Below are 20000 nucleotides of genomic sequence, written 5' to 3'. Positions count from 1 at the left end.
TTTTTAGATATCATGTCTGTGAAGCTTAAGTTTATAGTGTTCGTTGTGATCGAATTTGGGTCAACGATCGATCGAACATCTTTACATAGTTTTTTCTGCTTTCGTCTAACTCTTAAGGAGAGATGTTCAGCAAGCAAGAAAAAGGTTGATCTGCACACGAACATCAATTCGGAAGGTAGTAAAGCTGTGAGAAAAAGTGCAGACCGCTTTCGAGAGCTTGTGGATCTTTCGGAATGTCAAGGCTATGATTTTGCGAAAAATTAAATAGCCTACAGCTTTGTCAATTTCCGGGAAGGCTACTAGCCAAACCTAAACTAACGACGACAAAATGTACGTTAAATTAATTCCCGGAAGTGATAGTGTTATGGGATATTCTCTTGCTCGTGACAAGATTTTACGAAGAACTTTTTTTTTATCATAATTAGTTATAACATAAAGTTTAGTAAAAATAGTGTTCAGCAAAGAAGGTAGTTAAATTCAATTGATATTAAGAAAATACCTATACCAACCACATCAAAGCTTTGCAGAAATAAAACGTCCTCATTCCTATCAGCCATCGGTTGTACGAAATTACTATACACAAATTATGGACAGTTTCAAAGTTATCAAAAGAATATTGACGAAGAAGTAGCAATATCACTTTTTTTAAACTGCTTCCATAAACTGTTTCTCCGTGTTAGTATTTTCTCCTTTTGAACAATGTTTTCCTGAACTTCAGTTAATCACGTGGTGTCAGGAAACAGGAAAAAAAATTATCCTTAAGCGAATAACAGCCTTCCTGTAGGTGGTGTGCAGGTGGACTGCATAAATGCACCCAAGTGCAATTGTAATAAAGTAGTTCTAGCAGTTGGCCCCTTATTACCACAGAGCTTTAGCAATGCATTTAGCATTTGCATCGTTACGGTGGCTGCTAGTGCGCACGCTGGCGTATGGTTTGTGGTTCATACAACGGATATGCTTCATATCGGTAGCGCACAGGTAGCGCACGGTTAAGCCATGTTAGGAAAGCCATTTTCCGGCAGCTATCGTCTGGAACATACTTAGAATGGAGCAGCGTTGAAGTAGAGCACGAACCACCAAGCAAAACCTGACGTCCACCGTAACTAGACTCACATGCTACACACTCGATCTGTCTTGGTGCAATCTTGAGTAAAGTTTTCAAGATTTGGAAAGGGAGTTGGAAATCACGAGCAGGGTAAAGGTAGGTCAGTGGGATGCTGTGTACTGACTGCGTAAGACTAGCAGCAGCAGCAGTGTTATGAGCATGTAATAGCTACCGGTCGATGGTGGCCAATTTATGAAACGCCATGGCAAATGGGCCTCTAAAACCGATCAACGGCGTACCATCACATACAGGCGATGCTCTGGGATCATAGAGTCTGGCAAGACAGAGTTTTGAGGTAAAAGTAGGTGAAAAAAAGTGAAACCACTGGCGGACCGTAAAGACTGGCATTTCAAGACTGCTCCCGAGTTTCTAATGATACTCCGGGGGTTTGAACTTCGTTAGAGAGCATTCGAACAAGTATTCCCTGTGATTAATAATGCTGAAATATTATTTCCAACACGTCAAGTACTTTCGTTAACGATCGATGTCCAATGGTGATGGTATTTGCAGCACATAATTAGTTACTACATACCAATCAGCTTCATGCATTTCGCCAGACACATTTGGCATTAGAACTACAAGCGTCGCAATATTGAGCGGTGCATGATGCTTGAGGTCGTCTTAAGTAATGGAAATCTCTATGACTGCCACTATAAATCACTACCAATACTCCCGTATGAAAGAGACCCCGGGATTGAAAAATGGCAGCTACCGTAAATCAGTTTCCTTCCAATTATTGAACTAGACACCGTCTAGCGACGTTGAATGGCTGCTGGCTAGACTAGAAGATACCAAGATGGACCGCAATATGACATTTCTCATTTCGGACGCTGGAAAAAATGACGTTCAATCGATCCGAGGGCCACCGATCGCGATCAGATTTATGTGCAGCACACGCTGGTACTGGTTGCTGAGATGATCTCGGAAAGGATTGCTTGTGTTTAACCGTTTGTAATACGATCGGACATGGTGTGGGTCGTTTTTATGTGCGAAGCAGTGTGCGAGGAGAACGTTTTTGGCTTCCATTTTAACGCGAGTGTCACGAGCGGCTGCGGAAATGTCTGTTAGTTTATTGAGCTTGGATATGAATTTATTGCCAGGGGCGTTTAGTCTTACAGGAGGGAAGCACTAAAGCCCCGCTCCACTGTCACGTCCATTTGAAGGAGCCTGCTTTATGCTCCTCCTTTCTAATACCTAATTCCGATTTAATGGAACCGGACCACAAATACGAGAAGGAAGTAAATACAGCACGTTTACTGTGCTGGAACGATGGATCGACCAACGCATTAAACAAGACACAAATACGCTTCTTTTTGCGTTGCACAGCTCGAACAAAAATCCCCAAAAAATATGCTGAATCAACAAGCTATATGTTCTCTATCGCTCGCTGATCGTAACCAACGAACCGCTTCCTTGAGCATCGCTGCCTCAGCGCCCATATTGATACGTCAATTTTGAGTATCTCACACAAGGGACTGGCAGCATAAGATTGTGGGCAGAGAACAAAAAAAGATCTCGAAGGTTATTGGCAGCATCGTATCGTTAGAACGAAGGTCTTTAAGCTGCTGAAGTGGTGCCGTGTCGATTTGATGATGATCAACACGGCGACAAAGGAATATCGTTTTTGGGGAAAACATATCTCATAATGATTTTCAAGATGCGAAGACACGGATTGTGCCGCGACGATTAGGAAGATGGTTAGAATAGCTAAGAGAAGAGCCATTTATTACATGTGCTACGTCTATTAAGAGCCCGTTAAAGCGCCAAGACAAGCATAAGCTGAATAAGCTGAAGAAAACAAACAAGGCCTGCTGCCATTGACCCTAGCACAAGATTGCGAACGCGAAGCGAAGTGCTGCGCCTGCGATCTCCACGGTTTGTCCGCGATCCGCTACGTCGCCATGGTAGCGCGCGATTTGCGTGCGTGCGCGAACCAGAGAGACACCGATGGCGAGCGTTCGAGTGAATTCATAAATATTTACACGTGCTGTGGTGCTCTCTCTCTCTCTCTCTCTGGGTCGCAGGATATCGGCACACTGTCCCCGGGCCTGGCCGGGCCGCTCTCGATCGTTGGCTGACCGGGAGGGGGCAGTGCGACATCCGCTTAACGATGGCCGATCTCGCCGGTGGAACGGAATTCCTTTTACGGCAAAGGACGCTTATAGCAAGGTTGCGGGCCGCATGCACCTACCCCTCCGGAGGGGTGCCTCCGTGTGAGTGGTTTGTCCGCGGAAGTGCCAACAGATTGCACGTTGATGACCGCTGACGACGACGTGGACGACGACGACGACCGATCATGTAGCACCGATCGAGGTCGACCACATATGGTGGCTGGTGGTTGACACTTGGAGGTTGATAGCACATGGCACATTACTCATGAGGGGGGCTTTTTTTCTACCGCGCGAAATGTTAAGCTTAAGGAGCACAGAAAGTTGTTAAGAAAGCCGATCTCAAAACCAAATGCAATCAACACGAACACCCACTTCACGTTCGGTACGGCAGCTGCTCCAGCTCCAGCAGGAGCGGCTCAAGCACGCTGTCCCTTTTGTCGGCCGGTTTGTAAACCTTGAACTCTAAGGGTAAACCTTCGCCGAGGCCATAACGCGGTTCGCGACCACCACTATCAGCGTGGAGAAGGGCTAGAGTGCGGCCAAGTGCGCGTACGGTAGCGTCAGCGCCAGCTACGCCACGACAGTGCTGTCGTCACAGTAATCAGTGAAGGACAGTCACGTAATGTTAAATCATAAATCGATTCGATGCGAAGATACAGCACCGGCAGCACCGGCAGCTGTGGCGTGGCATGTGTTTGACGATCACGCTTGCTCACTACCATCGCTGTAAGGGGCCCGGTGGGGTCGTATGGGCACATCATTATCCCGTGTTTAGTGCCTAGGGCTACCGGCGTGTTCTGGTGTTTGTCGTGGCGAGATTCAATTTACCGCCATGCGACGAAGCGACCCCAAGTTCACCTAGATTGGTCTGAGGAGTGGTGCGGTGCGGTAAGGTGTAATGGCGCGATGCACATGTGCGCTGGATTGACTGAACTTGGCGGTCGAGGTGCAGAACGCAGGTGCTAGAACAACGGCGTTAATTGACATTTTTGCTGTGGCGATGTCACCGATGGATGAGTACTGCTGCCTCCGCTGCTGCTACAGCGTTATGATTCCGCGTTCTACTGGCCCACTGTTCTACTGGGTCCCGTGCCGACACGAGCATCAGCATCTGATAATGGTTTCCTGTGAGCGAGCCGGATTGCCACCTCTCCTCCCTGCAAGGTTAGCAACTTAATTTACCAAGCTTTGCGCTCGGTCACCGGTCCGCGATCCGGTTTGGAATGTGGATAGAAAATCCATTGATGAGCCAGGTGAGTTGTGCGCTTGCACTTCTTCGCAGTTGCATGATTCAGCGCTCACTTTCAGTACTCCCTAAAGCTGCCTTTCTTGCCTCATCCGCAAAGTTATATCATCCATATCCATGTAAGTGTATGACTCATATGAACATCGTGTTGCTCTACCAAAAACACCTCTCCTCAGCCAAGTCACCGTATTTGCGCATCATGTTTCGGTTCAGCATTTTACATTGGATCGTTTAGTACGTACAAAACCGTACACCCGGGTTCGTTTGTAGTCGATCGTAGGAGTTGTACGGTAAAATGCGCACGTTAATAGCTTAGCCCACGTGCGCACCACACGCAGAACAGACCGATGCCGTTGCAATGGACTGTGGACGGCCACCTTCAACTACAACTTCTCAAGTGCCGCTCGTACTTTGTGCTGGTAAGTGTTGTAGTGTTGTGCTGCTGTTTAACGAAACCATATTCCTATCTCATATTTCCGTATGGAGCGACATGATGGCCGGTGGAGAACTGTTTCAACCGGGCCCGAGCTGAGCCCGGAACTGGATTAGAGACGCAAAGCGGAGACCTTCAGAGGAGACATACGTGACGCGAGAGCTTAGTGGCTGCCTTAACGCTACGCTACGCCACACCATGGCATGGTCCAGTGGCTGGTCCAGTGGTCAGTGGCCGGTGTGGGTTCATGATAATGATTTATGGTTGCGCGGAATCCGTTCGCGTGTGCTGGAATTCAAAGTCCGGCCTACCGATGCCGATGGTCGATGGACGGGACGGGAACTACTCGCCGTCGAATGGGGTCCCCAAGCCCCCGCACGCACCACGGTTTAGCCTTCTCGACCGTGTCCTTCAGCAACGTGCCAGAACGCTCGTCAATCCTTTGGCGGTGCGGTGAGGTGAAATGTCAGATGGTAAGTCTTCGGTATGGTTTCATGATTCCACGTTTTTTCCGCTAACCCTCGTGCCTGACTCGTTCGGTGTGGCGACCGTAATATCGAGCATAATTCGTGGTGGCGCCTAGGATCCGATACGTAGTATGTTCGATGGGAAGCGTATTAATTTGGGGATCGTAACAACTGGTAAATGTTAGTTTAGTGAGACAGTGATGGTGGGTTAATTGGCTGATCTATTCTGTATCTATTAGGAGTAACATGAGACACGTTCGATGAGTGTTATTAAATTGAGATTATGTTTTACATTATTTTGTACATAATTATTATTTATTTTCAGATGTTAGACATTATTGTTTTGTCTTCGCACATATTGCACTGTTGATGGCGAAAGAGAAGCGAAAACGTGAACGATATAAAAAGCAGCATAGAGTGATCATAAAGACAACATCTAGGATACTGTTTGAAATTCCTATAAAATACCCCTTATGATTTTCATATTAGATTCTATGTTTAATTTCTTTTAAATTTTACATAATCATACACTAGTAGAAATACATTACACATTGTTCAATCCGTAGTTTTCGCTTTTGTGCTTGATTACTGGCTGATAATCTGATATCAAATATTATCATGTCGTGCACATAACATCCTATGATATTTTATGCCATTTTTAACTTCATATCTCTTTAAGGCTGATTTTTTGAAGAAGTATCTGAAGAAAGTCATTTGTAGTTAAGTATAAAGCATGCTTATTTTCCTTTTTATTTTAAAAATTAAACTAGATCCGAAGCATTGTCGTGACGTTTACAACGCCAATTACTCAAATCCCCAATCCCTTTCACGGTCCCATCCTGTCCGTTGAGAAAGCAAATACGGAGCAGTACGGACAGAAATGGAAAGACAAGGAACGCCCAAAAACCACGATCACGTATCAAAGAACGACACCAAGCGGCGGTGTTTTCGTTTGCAAATCTCGATCCGTAATTGCCATCGCCTTGACGCCTTACCACGACATGCTTCGACAGTTGATATGTTCATTTGCTGCGCTCCATGCGATTGAGACGTACAACTTTCGTGACGCTCCGTTTCGTCTACCGGCTAATGGCAAGAAATTACTTTACCAACAAAACAACAACAACCTCCGCAACAAAAGCAACAAGAAACGATCCATTGTAAAGGTCCTCGCGGGTTTCGTGACCTTTTCGGTTGGTTCGCGCACGGCCCGTTGTTTGGTTTCGCGGATGCTGCATTCCTCTTCACCGAAACATGCAAATCGTAACCAGGACGATTCATGCCATCGCCATCGAGGCGTTTGCAAGCATTCTTCGCTGTTTGCTCTTCGTGCGACGTGTAGAGTAGGGCAGGCGATGGGCTTGGCCCATAATCGATTACAGCATATTTAGCCGGCCAATAGACGAACGGACCGTTTATCATTAGGATGATGAATCGTGTTTCCTCCGTTTCTGACGGGGTATCGTGAGCCGTGAGCGCACGTTTGAGGGCACCGAATTAGTGGTTCATTTGTTTGACCACGGGAGAAAACAAACAAAAGTAATTAATTATCGATTTGAGTTTTCTATGGCTCGCCGTGGCTGGGCTAGGTCGTGGCCCACCTCCCCCCACGGGGTGAATGATGGGTCACCTTCCCTTCCTCGGGCCCGTGGTTTCGTCGGAAACTCGGCGTTTCGAACCAGATTTGGTCGCGAAATGACGTAAGTGGTGGCAGCGTACGGGGTGATGGCGCCACGTTGGGCCAACCAGGGCGTCTGGCCATACCTCGGCCATGCGGATAGCTCGCGCCGGATTACACAATGTTCGATTTGGAGACTTTCCATCATCGGCACAACCTGCTGAGGACCCCAGGCCCGTAGGACTTGTTTGTATAGCTAACTCTAGCTAAACTCCAGCGTCTCCCCTTCGATGGCAGCATTTTTTCGAGCATTTTTTACGTTTTTCTACAGCTTGTGAAAGTTAGCTGGCGCGATGCTGCCCATGGCTGGTCGCTAGAATGTCACCACTTTGGCGCAACACCACCACTTTGCTGGTAGTGGTGATCTGCTCTGGGTTTGGGATATTTGAAACGCATCGTGGTCGCGCGACTGCACGCGCGGACTCGCGCACAATATGGTGTCACCCAGGGTGTTGATCGTGACCAATCATCCCAGCTTTCCGCGTGGATCGTGACTGAGGGCTATAGGCAGTGCCTGCGGCGCGGGATCGTCTCTTTTTGCAACACATTACGGTGCCGGTGACGAAAATGATGGGACACCGTAAAGTGCGATCGTAATCGCAACGATCGTGGAGCATCCGTATTGGATTCGTGCAGGAATCGTTAACCTTATTTTAACACTAACACCCTGGGGCACTCTTGCTTAATTAGGTGTTAAAATACGCTGGTAGACCCAACATACAGTGTTAGAATCGGCGAAAGAGAGACGCCAAACGTTGGTTGGCGTGGTTTTATGATCGCGATCTCTCAAAAAGGACTAATAGCAAAATAAATACGCCTGGAGAAACGCATCTTGTGGTATAAAAACGCCAAACCGAAAATGAAATAAAGTAAGTTTGCTCAAAACATTAGCTCAATCACCCAATTACTACTTTAAACAGCTTGCTTCATTTACTTGAATCTCACTAGCTAGCTGTAAAGTGCGAAGGTCTTTCGTAATCCAACGACTGAAACTAAAAATGCTACACGGAACAACGCGTTTGGCTATAAATAGCGGTTTCGCGAAGCTATTGACATGCGCGGAAGCGGTTTGCGGAACATAATCCTTGAGAAGGTTTATTGATCTTGGCAACCGATCCTTCCTGCACGTTCATTCGTTCATTTATTCTGATCGAACATGCGGTGACCGCTACAGTCTGCTTGGCATGTCAAATGGATTCGGCAGAAACGCGGCAGGTCGCACCGGTGAATACGTGGCATTAAATTTGGCGAACGCGACCTTCAACTGTGTGCTGCAGTTGAACGTACGCTGCATCGGAAACAGTTACATTACATGCTCGCATGTAGCGGAATCGATCTATTGGCGTGTATTGAACTCGCGTCCTTTTGTCCGATGGTTTCGCTGAACTGAATGATGAATTTTGGGACGGAAAATCTTGACACAGATCACTAGGAACGATTGGTTGTACTGTAGTTTTTTTTGTACTGTACACTGTAGAAATTGAATAATTAATCGAAACTCTGGTGGAGAAGTGTTATAATGTGTTCAAAATCTCACATAAAAGTAGCTACAGACATCATGCCTAATTGGAGGAAGCATTATGGACGTCGAGTGCGTCCGAATGTTGACCGCAGCCGGTTGTATGTCACTGAAGAGCAACAATCATCTCGTCTTCTCACCTAATGGAGCCTGTTAGCGGATTGGGTCCATGGGGCATGATGATGGCTCGGCGATCAGCCATATGATTGGCGTTTACAGTCATGAATCTGCATAAATATGTATTCACTAATGGTGCGTGGAGCGGCAATATGGCGCCAGGAATCAACCATTGGTGCCTTGATCGTATCACACCTTCGATTGGTCGAAGCGATATCCGCTGCATCCGCCACCAACGGTGGTGGCTCATGTTTTATTGATGAACCGACGGCACCGGTGGCCGGTTGTGGTTCTCTCAGAATCGTTCTCGACAGAAGATCGCTCCAAGAGCGATCGATCGCCACGCGCAAGCGCATCCTTGTTGGTTTGTTGTTACGGCGGGATGAGCTGCGAGTGACGATGCAATTGATGCACGGCCGTAAATCCGCCGATTGTACCATATTTTTCAACCAGCATTCCATCCAATCTCCGAGCTGTGGCCTTGGGCCTCCACGAAGGCCTTGACCAACACGGTACTGTTTACTATAGGAACGTACGATTTGATACGATTGGCAGGCTCTGTGTGATCGAGCTTTAACAGTCTCTAGGCCGAAAAAGACTTAGTAATTTTTATTATTTCGCGTAAGAGAAAACTAGCAGATCATCGGTTTAGTAACATTCCGCCGGATGATACACACAGCAGTTAACGATCAGACAAGACAAGACGTACACGATTTCACAACCTTTGAACTCATCGCATCGCGAGCGAGCCAGTTAGGCGACCTCAGAAACCACGAGCTCCGCGAAAATCGCGATCGCGCTGCTCAATACGCTGCCGACGGTGTGACGATTTGTCCGCGATCTTCGGCGAATGCTCAACACGACATGATAGTGCGGCTTTTCTCATCTTGCAAGCGCTACCAAACGATGGCACTGATGGCTGGAACATGACTTCCAGGCCTGAGAATCCGAAATGCTCGGACGGTGTCGTTTGTTGTTTCGGATGATTTGTGACGGTGAGAAGAAGGCTTCTTCAGCGACGCGCCACAGATTCTTGCCCATCTCTGGTGTCAGTCGTTCGGAGAGGTTTTGTTCGACGCAAGGAAGGTTAAAACAGTGGAGGTAGTGGAGTCAGCGAACACAGACAGCCGTCCGGTGGTCGGCTGCTGGCTAGCAATCCGTCTTTGTGCGAGGCAAGCATCCGCAAGCAAAACGAATCGCGAATTGCGGTCTGCAGCATCTGACTGCCGTGGCTGCTGCTGCTGCTGCTGCTGCTGCTGGCGCTGCCCGGAGACATCGAGCCGTCGCTGGTGGAATGAGCAAAACCTTCCTAATTGTGCTTCCCTCCTACCCCTCTCTCTGCTTCGTGGCGTATAGGGTTGGAAAATTCAATTAAAATTACCTCAACAACGGCAGCCGCTGGCAACAGTCAGAAGCGCAACCGGTCGGTCAAGCCCGTTGATTACCATGCTCAGCTTGGTGCGGGCTGGCCGGATGGCTGGATGGCGGCGTGGCGTGGCGCGGCACGGTGGTGGCGGCTGCTTATTGTAATACCCGACCACTACACGTCTCATTTGAAATTTTAATGAAACCCTCCTGTTCCGCCGCGTGGACAATCTTCGCCGTAACGCAGGCGGCGATGATGTACGGGAAGAGCGAACAAAAGCTCTTCTTTAAAGCTGGCCAAGGTCAGCTCAAATTAAAACCGTAAACATAGCGGTCGCGGCTAAGCGGCTCGCTATGTGGCACGGAGAGACCCTCTCGGAGAGGGTAATACGATCCGGAAAGGATATGCCGCAGCGTGTGCTGGTTTCGATAAGTTAATCTTTCGCGGATTAGCGAGAACCATGCTGTGGATGGTTGGGTGAGCAGTAGCAGCAGCTGCTGCAGTGCCTTGTAAGTTCAATGTAACTGTACTACGTACTAGCTTCATTCTAAATTGCACAATGGGAACAATGGTTTCCACTTCGTTCAACTAGATTTCAAGTACAGAGGAGACAGATTGGCACACAGTTTGCCACTAGCAGAGCATCTATTTAATTGTTATAAACTCTCTGTGTTTTACAATCAAATCCAGTTCGCACACCTGTGCTTGCTGTCGTTAGTGGTCTACACGCCTTTAATGAAGGAATATGTTTTTACCCTACCAACGGTTGTTACATCCGCTGGCAAGCAACAAGCTTTTGCAACATGTCATACACAACAGGCCAATCAAGCTCCCGGTGGGGACGGGCAGGCGCGAGATTCGTGAGTCTTTTAACACCTTCACGTGCAGCTTTGTGGCTTAACACACGGTTCTCCTCCATTATGGCGCTCTGTGTGAATCTCATTTGGACAGGAAGCTGCTGCTGCTGCTGCTGCTGCTGCTGATGCCGCTGCCTGCCACCACCGTCAATCGACGCTAACCTTTAGCCGATGTAAATGCTATGTGAACCGCGTTCCGTTTCACACCGTGTGCTCAGCCGTCTCCGGGCCGGCGAATGAGCGTTTATGGCGTCAAGATTTGCGCGTACGCGTATGATTACTATCTCCACTCTCAAGGGCCGGCCCAAAGCGGAGGAAGCGACCGTGTTCGCTAGTTAAATGCTAATATTTTCAATGTATTCAAAGTCAGGACCATTTATGGGGTGTAATTTGGGAACGTTCGGGAACGTGGAAATCATAGTAATCGTTGAAATTCTGATTCTAGAAAGATTTTAAACTTTAAAAATGATCTATGCCACCGGTATGATTGATGACCGCTTGTAATCCCCATGCACGTGGTCTGTTCGATCGCACTACAGTCCATCCATAATGGTGTGGCGCGTCCATCTTACTTACCAACTCAAACGCTAGCTAGCGCCCTTTTGCGACGAAGATCAAAGTAGCCTGAGATGGGATTGACGAACAAATCGTACCAGCTCCCCCCCCCGGGCTTTGTCGATGAACCGTGTAGTCGAGCAACCGCCAAACAGGTCGATCTCTAACTACCACCCTCGGTGGCTCGTTTTGGCCGAGAACTGTGTGCGTTTGTCACTGTGACGGTGGGATGGGATTTTGCGGTAAGCGACCTCGCCGCTTCCTGACACTCGATACTAACAGATACACTCTCGCAAAACGCGCACACTACAGCGATGCACACGGGAAGATCGAGCTAAACCTCGACGACACTTAACCACACAGGGGTCTTCTATAGAGAGTGTGCACCAGTGAAGAGAGCCTTTAAGGCGTAAGACTCGGATGTCGCTTTTGCACACCTCGCACCACCACTGACCGTCGACAGTGAGATCCGGAACGATCCAAGGTTTTCGATTTTGGTTTTCGCTGCTCCACAGCTTATCGCCGACGCGGGATCACCAGCCACCAGCACAGACCACCGGTTTTACCACCTTTTAGGCGATCGATGGCTTCATCAGCTCGTCTTACACACGACACTCTTCCGCTTCACCGCAGCTTCCGATGTGCCGGTTCCGTCGTCGTCGTCGTCGGGTCGTATCACTCGCACGAACTCCCTTTTTACATAATCACAAACACGCGCACTTTGGGGACGGTGGGCACTTTCTCTCTACCCATGCAGTAGTAGTGCTGTTAGCACCTCATTTGCTCGTTTGCCGGTGCCTGACTAGAAGGAGGGAGCAGAAAAAGGGGGGAATTGGTGAAAAATCTAAAATGGAAGCTTCGAGTGCACGCTCGCTCAAATACGCACGAGAGACAGCCAGAGCTTGACTAACTCTCGTCCAACACCATCACCAAGTGACAGGATCGGTGCATCATTCGCCCAAAAAAATGCTTTCGAAAAATGGCTCCCGGAATGATGGATTGTTAAATATGAAGCCTGAACACATATTTACTATGGACTTCCACTCCAGCATTGCACTACAGTCCAGCCACTGAGGCAGCATCTGGCCGCCCTTAAAAAAAAGACACACACCACGCTGATGTTGATGCTGCGTGCGAGCGTGTTTGGAAGAGGAGGAAGCCGTTGGTTATGCTGCGGTTGCATGGTTTTCACTTTCTGTGAACATGAGCCCAGCAGGTTTTCGCTTTCGTCGGGCTCATTTCACTCGGTTGCGCCATTGCGCGCGATTCATTTCTTTCCCGTGCGGTTCCCGCGCTGTTCACTTTCTTCGTGCGCCATCGCGGAAAACGAGGCCTCTTGTCCCCCTCTCCCTGACTCAGCTCGGAAGGCGGAAAGACGGAACGGGGCACAGACATGCAAAAAAAAAAAGAGGAAGAGACTCACGCAGCGATTGTTAAGTAATAATCGTAATGTTAAAACCCGTCCACATGATCATGCGATCAATTCGCACTACTGGCGTCGTTGCACTACTGCCGCGAGAGAGAGAGACAGAGAGACGAGGAAAAGGGGTTCACTTTTAAGTAATCGAAAGAAATGGACCCCTGACGTAGGTGAAGCGGAAGCATCGGCTTTGCTTGGGCAACGGAGCAGAAAGAAGTGTGTCAGTAGAATGGAGAATTCAAATGGATTGCACTGTGCACTGTGTCTCGGGATCACTGCGCTGTCCAGTTACATGATTGCAGCGCAATATTCACACAAGCATCACAAGATGCTAACCGCTTGTTTTTTATGCTGCAGTTTGTTGCACAAACTCATCGATTTGAAGCACGTTAGATAACACACCACACGAAGGCGCAGGACGCAGAACGACGTTAATAAGCAAATCCTATCGCCCTCCCCACCCCAAACACAAAATAAAAATAAACGAAACAATGAGACACCAGCAACGAAACAACACGCCAGGGGGGTACGGTACCTCTGTCTCAAGCGATGGTTCTGTTCAAACTGGAAAATGCGCGATCTCGGGCGAAATGTTTTGTACGTAATATTACTTCACACTCATCCACCAGTAACAACAAAAAGGCCCGAGACACACATCAACAACCGCGCGCGCAACCGTGGCCTGCACGACCACAACGAGCCGGAGCGTTCGCGGTGGATCGCCAACCGCCAAATGGGGGAGAGGGTTACGATCGTCGACGACGACGTAACTGAGACCGGCGTGGATCGTACGGAATGGCGCGCTGTTGGTGTTGTTGTTTTTTGCGGAAAAAGATCACGTCCGCAAAACCGTGGGGGCGACTTTGGCGATCGCTGGCGTTCGTTTTTGCTGGTGTAGGTTCGAGATGATGATCGAGGTGCTGTGTGCGCGAAGGTGTAGGTTTTACGTTTTGCGGGCACACGAGACGGTGTCTAGGTGGAGACAAGTCCGGTAGAGCAACGTGCCACTACCACTAAGCAAAGGAGATGGTAGAGGTAGGTGTCTTGGGCGAGCTACTACTCTGGTAGTTTTGCGGAACTGAACTGCTGAGTGAACGGAGCAGCGAACGATCGCTCGAAGACGCTGGATATATCCGTGTTCGGTCACGATCGGTCACCCAATGGGGCTTAGTGGTTGTAGTGTCGCGCCGTTGAGTTGGCGTCCGAAACTGAAAGCTTTTCCGCGTGCTGCGTGTGCGTCTGGATGCTTCGGTGGTGGACGGAATGCGCCAGCCAGAATTGGAAGTGATCGGTGACGTCACAAACTGGTATGGTGATCGCGTTTATTACGAGAGACCCTACAACATGCGCCAGCGTGGAAGAGATGCACGAGATGAACTCTCAGCGTGCGCCCATCGCAATGGATGATGAGGATTGGTAATGGAAACATAGTGCATGAAGCGTTTAATATATCAAAAATGATTTGAATTAAATATGATGAAATTTTAAGATGATTAAATTAGGTAGAATTTTATATCTTGGAATCACATAAACCGAAGTCTAAATCAAAATTGACCACCATTTTCCACGGTACAATTTATTTTGATTCATTCATTATTAAATAGATAATGAAATTCAAACCCGATGGTACTTCTGGTATGGTTCTGACCATCATCATCCACCACCAGTACTGGTGTTTACGATTGCTGCCGCATCGCAGAGAATTGGAGAGGAGGAAACGAATGGTAAACGGTTCAATCGGTTCTACCCTTGCCAGTAATGTCCTGGTGTCCTTCAACTTGAGTTTTGAACCCGGCGTCACGTTTCATCAAATATCGCGCTGACCGGACAGCTGCTGCTCGATCGGTTCGTTTGATCAACACCGATTCCGTCCGTCCGTCCGTCCGTGTGCTTGTGTGAGTGCTGCGTGCTACCGCGTGCGATAAAAACAGGGATAAAAACATGCGATGGAATGCTCAAGGTCAGATGGTCAAGTGAACTGCTCTGTGCCTCCTGAACTGAAGTGTACCACTATGCCACCATTCTGCTCGAGTATTGATGGAATTTGAAAACAAAAAAAGAATGTCAAAAATTGTAAATTTCAACCAAACAACCAACCAACCAATTTGTCTTCCGTTATTTCTTGCATTTTAAGTATCGATTGAAACCGAACAACGGATGTCGGGTTCGTGTCTTACTTTGCTTCGAAACGGAAGCATTGAAGTCTTTTGAGTTTCGTCGAGAGATTGACAGCCGTTTTTGGCCAAACAACAAACGATGAACCGCTTATCGTTTTTCCGATGCCTGTGTGTCTATCAATCGCGTTGCTGTGAGGTCTCCTTCGCTGGATAAAGTGAATGGATGGGTTCGCTCGTTTGCGAATTGCGTGTGGCGAACGTTTGCACTTTCTGATTGTGGCGAGCCGATGACGCCTGCTGGTGTCTGACGGGCAGCTAGGGGTAAGCTTGTGTTGCCGGCTCAAGGAGAGCTACTGAAACCTTGCCTAAGGCCAGACTCACTTATGAACGACTTTGAACTTCGCCTGCCGGTACCTTGATGCAACCGGGCGAGAAGAAAGGTGCACTGTACCGTAATCAATTCAGTTCTAGCTTGGAACGGGTTGCGGACTGTTTAGCAAAAAAAAAAACAACTAATGCTTGCTAATAATGTTTGTTATGAGAGTTGATTTGAAAGAGATAACAAATGGATAATCTTATGCGTTAGATTTTTCCCTAATGCAGCTTGAAGATAATCTTTTGCTACATGTTTAGCTATGTGAGCAACATTAATTTGTTTGTTCGCAATACTACTCTGCTGTGTTAGCCAACATGGTGTAATACTAATAAAGCCATTCAATTTACCTGCAGCGGTCACATTACACGATGCTGAGCAATAAGGAATATAGGCAGCGGGAATTAATAATTATCTTTTTAAGTGATGCCTGAACCCAGAGACTAATATTTCGAGACCACACAATCAAATGGCTATAGTGCACTATCTAATCAACGATGCGACTTGTGGTATGCTTAATGAATGTACATGCTGGTTGCGCTGGCGTGTGTTGTTAGTTATAAATAGTAACTTAACGGGTTGGGGTAATGCAAATGAAGCACGACTGGCTTTCAGTCTGTCCGAGAGCCTGCCAAGCGAGCATAATGCAAATGGCCTAATGAGATAAGTTATTGCAAAGCCCGGGGAGAGATGAAACTGTCGGCCGGTTAGTGTTATTTTTAGAAATGGCGTAACGGTGTCGGTTGGTGTAAATTTATAAAAAAAAAACAACAACAAGCTCCAACACACCCGGTGCATTCAATGCGCCATAGTAAATTCTGGCCACGCTAGGCGTGTATTGCGGTGCTGCAGATTGCGCACCTTTTGCAAAAGGTTTCGTCGCCGTATTGCCGTAACTACACGACGATGTTGTGACGAGGAGTCCGCAGGACGATAAGGTATCACTCCTTATACGATGTATGCACGCTGAGGATGAACGTTGTTTAAGCTCGAGCCAGATTAACGTCAGACGTAATACCATCCAGACAATCTCAGCGAACTCAAATTGTCACCAGCATTCCGTTGCCAGCTGCCAAATTTGAAGGCAGTCGCGCGATCCTCAGTACTCTGAGGTCGGTGCTCCCCACCCATCGGAGATTCGATCTAGCACACCCAGCCCACCAACCCATTCCGATCCGATGACGACCTGGGCTGCAGCAAAGACGGGCACCGGGTGAGCCGGCTGTTAGCGACGGCGCCAAAACTCGTCAAACCGGGCCTTAAGATCCCGTGGTGCGTTGCTGGTGCGTTTCTTCATCTTCAGCTCGTGCGCAATGTTGCTGCTGCTGCTGCTGGCTCCTCTGCTGCTGCTGTGGCTGATCTATTGCGCAAGCGAAAATGAGGGAAATAAAATAAAATAACGCATATTAAAGTCTCCCCCCTAGTGGCCAGCACGCTGCTACCTCGTTTGGGGGTAGCATTTTTGCGAGGCAGTTAGGAGGTAGGGGTGAGCTTTTTTGCATTTTTATAATTTCACCCGGGGTCCTCCCGGCCTGGTCAACCGTTTTCGGCCCGCCGGCCGACTTACATGGAGTGAAAACACGATGTTACTACTGCTGTTTTTGGTGTTGAACGTTGCGATGCATTTTCGCACGGTATCATGAACCGGGCGGGCTGGGACACTTGTGAGAGATTTCTTTCGCTTTCGGCCTAGGTCTGGGCCTGGTCTGGCATTGGTTGGCACACACCCGGTCGGAGCAGCCGTTCGAGGCAATCCAACATAAGCTGCTTGCAAGAGTGTAGCAAAACAAAGATGAGCAGATAGGCAGGCGAAGGCGCATAAGAAAATTATAGTCAATTTTATTCATTTGCCCGGTTTGAGCAAGGTGGATCGTAAAACAGATCTTTTATCTGTTATTTTTTGTATAGGAATATCTAGAAAATAGCTTTGTTGCGTATGCAAATTTTTGTTCAATGTTATTCTTAGGGGAATACCACTTCTCTCGCAAGATTGTGCGTTAAACCGATTGCCCAATAAAATCAAACAAAACGATTCACGAAATTGTTTCTATGGTTAGTGATTTTGAACCACAAAACATTTTTAAACGACATCCTCTGCCTAACGTGAAATAAATTCAACCCCTCACTAATCGCCTTCAACCCCTCAGCTGAAGTTCCTTATCGCACTGTTTTGCCGTACAACAGCTATAGGAAAAGCTATTCTATTGATCTCCAATCGCCTACGCAACGCTCGATCAGTGAAGTGGAACTCCATCAGTTCCTCATCGGCTTCTGGGCGAGCTGATTGGGGATATGCCACTCAAACTGTACGGCTGACTTCCTACTCACGTGCTACCGTTAGAATGACGGAAGCAACACGACCTGTAGAGCGGCTAGAGCGGACAGAGCGGCCGTTCTAAAGGAAGGTGAATTGTAAATTAATCGTCAACCGAGTAGCTCCGTTTTGCCCGGCGTAACATTGGCATTGGCATCGCTGACTCATAATGCGAGTGTGTGCGCACGGGTGAGTGCACGATTGAGGCTATCAGACCATCGTGACTGCATCGTGGGCTGTCTTTCGTTATAATGGTTGACTTAATTTTTTTCATAATCTTTATATTGTTTTATTATGCACTTCATCAATTAGTAATTAAATAAACATACGGCTCGTCCGTCCTTATATATGTTAAAAAAAAAATTAGTAATTAAAAAATGTTTGGCAAATGCAATGCATAAAATGCTTAAGAATGATTTGAAAGTTTGTTGTCAAACGAGTTGAGAAATCTAGTCTTGGTGGTAACCAAAATAACGTTCCTTCAATAGCTGGCTTCATCAAAACGCTTCATGAATGTGGATGGAAGCTGGAATTATCGTCGTCATCATCATCATTCACAACCGGACAGCAAATCTGGCCAACATCCGGCTCCACTGCTCGCAAAAGGTACACACGCGACCGTATTCTGTAGAACATCGTCGGAAACGTAAAGCAGAAAAAAGGGAAGGGTGTTTCGAGGTTTCCCCGTTCCCGGTCTTTGATTTCCGTTGATCCTAGGCCCGTGATCGGAGCAAGCTCGGAGCAAGAATCAAAAGTTATTGCGGCTTTGGTACGGGCACGCGGGACAGAGTGAGTCAAATGAAACCTTGAACCTAAGAATGTGCTCAAACCCATTCGTCGTGCTTCGCTGGCTGGCTGGCTGGTTGGTTGGCTGGCTGGCTGAGCATGACTGTAGCGCGTTGGAACCGTGGCGGTTGGTGCCACAGCGGACATTCCTGTCTGACACACAGCCTGACCGACATTGAACCAAGCGCTACGCGTATCGCGATCTGTTTCCTGGAGCACCGTGTGGTTGCCAGGTTCTTTTCGGTTCGGTTGCGGTTGGAACCGGGCCTGGCTCGGTGATAGAACTTATGAGCCACCGATTTGGCTTCAACAGATTGATTGTCAATGAAGAATGAAGCCAGCCGTGGGCAAAGTGAAAGGAAAGGCAACCATTGTTCAGTTTTTGCGAGTTTGTTAAATGATTTCGACCAACGGTTGCGGGTCGATCATACGCTTATGCCTACATGGTGTAGGCGTGGTAACGAAGGGCGTGTTAGATAAGGAAATATGATACAAAAAAGTATGAATTATGATTCCACCGAATGTACGCGTGTAACAAAGGAGAACGGGAACGGAATAAACAAATTATCTCAAACAACATCATTGACATCATTGACCGGACAAACAAACTCAAATTCTGAGAGGGTTGAACCATACCGCAAACCAAAAGATCGATCAATTCGCGTGATACAATCCTTACGCTCGTAAGGTTAATGCAATCAGCTGAAGAAATGAAGTCCGAAGCAATGGGCCTGAACCACGAGGCCCAAAAGTGGCAAGCGGGAACGGCGAGATCACCATGATTAAATCATGCTCATCAGCTGGGTCAGGGCGGTGGTGGGCGATCGTAGCCCCGACCGTAGTCTAAAGATCGCAAAGTATCGAAATGCTAAAGTCGCTGGCGAGGTGCTTGAATTGGTGATGTGGATGCGTTGGGGTGGGGTGGAAAAAATCCAAATCAACCGACTCGAACGCGGGGACCAAAATCAACAGCAGCCCTGTTGATGAGAAGTGATGATGATGATCAGTTGGATCGCTTACGCATCGCTTACGTGCGTTGTGTAATCGATGCAAGATCAGCATGACCACTCGAACTGCATACCATTTTTGAAATCTGTTTTGCCAACCAACTTACCAAGCCATCGCCATTCGATCGACTGAAGCCACTCGAAAAAGGCGACTTTCGTTAGATGCCCCTTGTAGGGTGAAGTAAACAGATCGAAGCGTCTTGGAGGGCGGCTTCGGTTTTATGCACGGTCACTCGGTCTAGAGAGGAAACTTTCTTCGTGGGGCAATGCCGAGGTGTTTATGCGAAAGCTTTGTTGTAATTATGCAAAAATTACATCAGACAAGGTTTCAGATCGGTTATCAGATATTTAGCAATAACATGTGGATCAAAATGCCAGTTAACTCATAGTTAATTAAAATAGTATAAGACCAATATAAACTTTATGCTAGAATAATGGTAACATTAAGCCATGATAAACATCAGCAATAGCGTTAGATTAATTCATAATCTCTTCATCTCCTCGGGTCAACTCATTGGCGACATCATTG

At 47.6% G+C, this 20000-nt stretch overlaps 1 protein-coding gene across 3 annotated transcripts in view; it reads right to left on the bottom strand.

The window, feature by feature from the left end:
* The window catches only part of LOC126573092 (dual oxidase maturation factor 1), a 17815-nt gene extending 4299 nt beyond the window's left edge, over positions 1-13516 (bottom strand). Inside the window, exons 1-2 of one of the 3 annotated variants that reach the window (XM_050232943.1) lie at positions 13410-13516; positions 11476-12256 (exon numbers count right to left, since the gene is read on the bottom strand). The gene's annotated coding sequence lies outside the window, so the exon portion shown is untranslated. Of the gene's footprint in view, positions 1-11475; positions 12257-13210; positions 13231-13276; positions 13387-13409 lie in introns of those variants that run through there. The other 2 variants (XM_050232944.1, XM_050232945.1) reach the window with 2 other exon arrangements.
* Positions 13517-20000: the final 6484 nt, after the last annotated feature.

Source organism: Anopheles aquasalis, chromosome 2, assembly GCF_943734665.1.
Source record: "Anopheles aquasalis chromosome 2, idAnoAquaMG_Q_19, whole genome shotgun sequence".
NCBI lineage: Eukaryota > Metazoa > Arthropoda > Insecta > Diptera > Culicidae > Anopheles > Anopheles aquasalis.
This window is presented reverse-complemented; position numbering and strand designations above follow the sequence as displayed.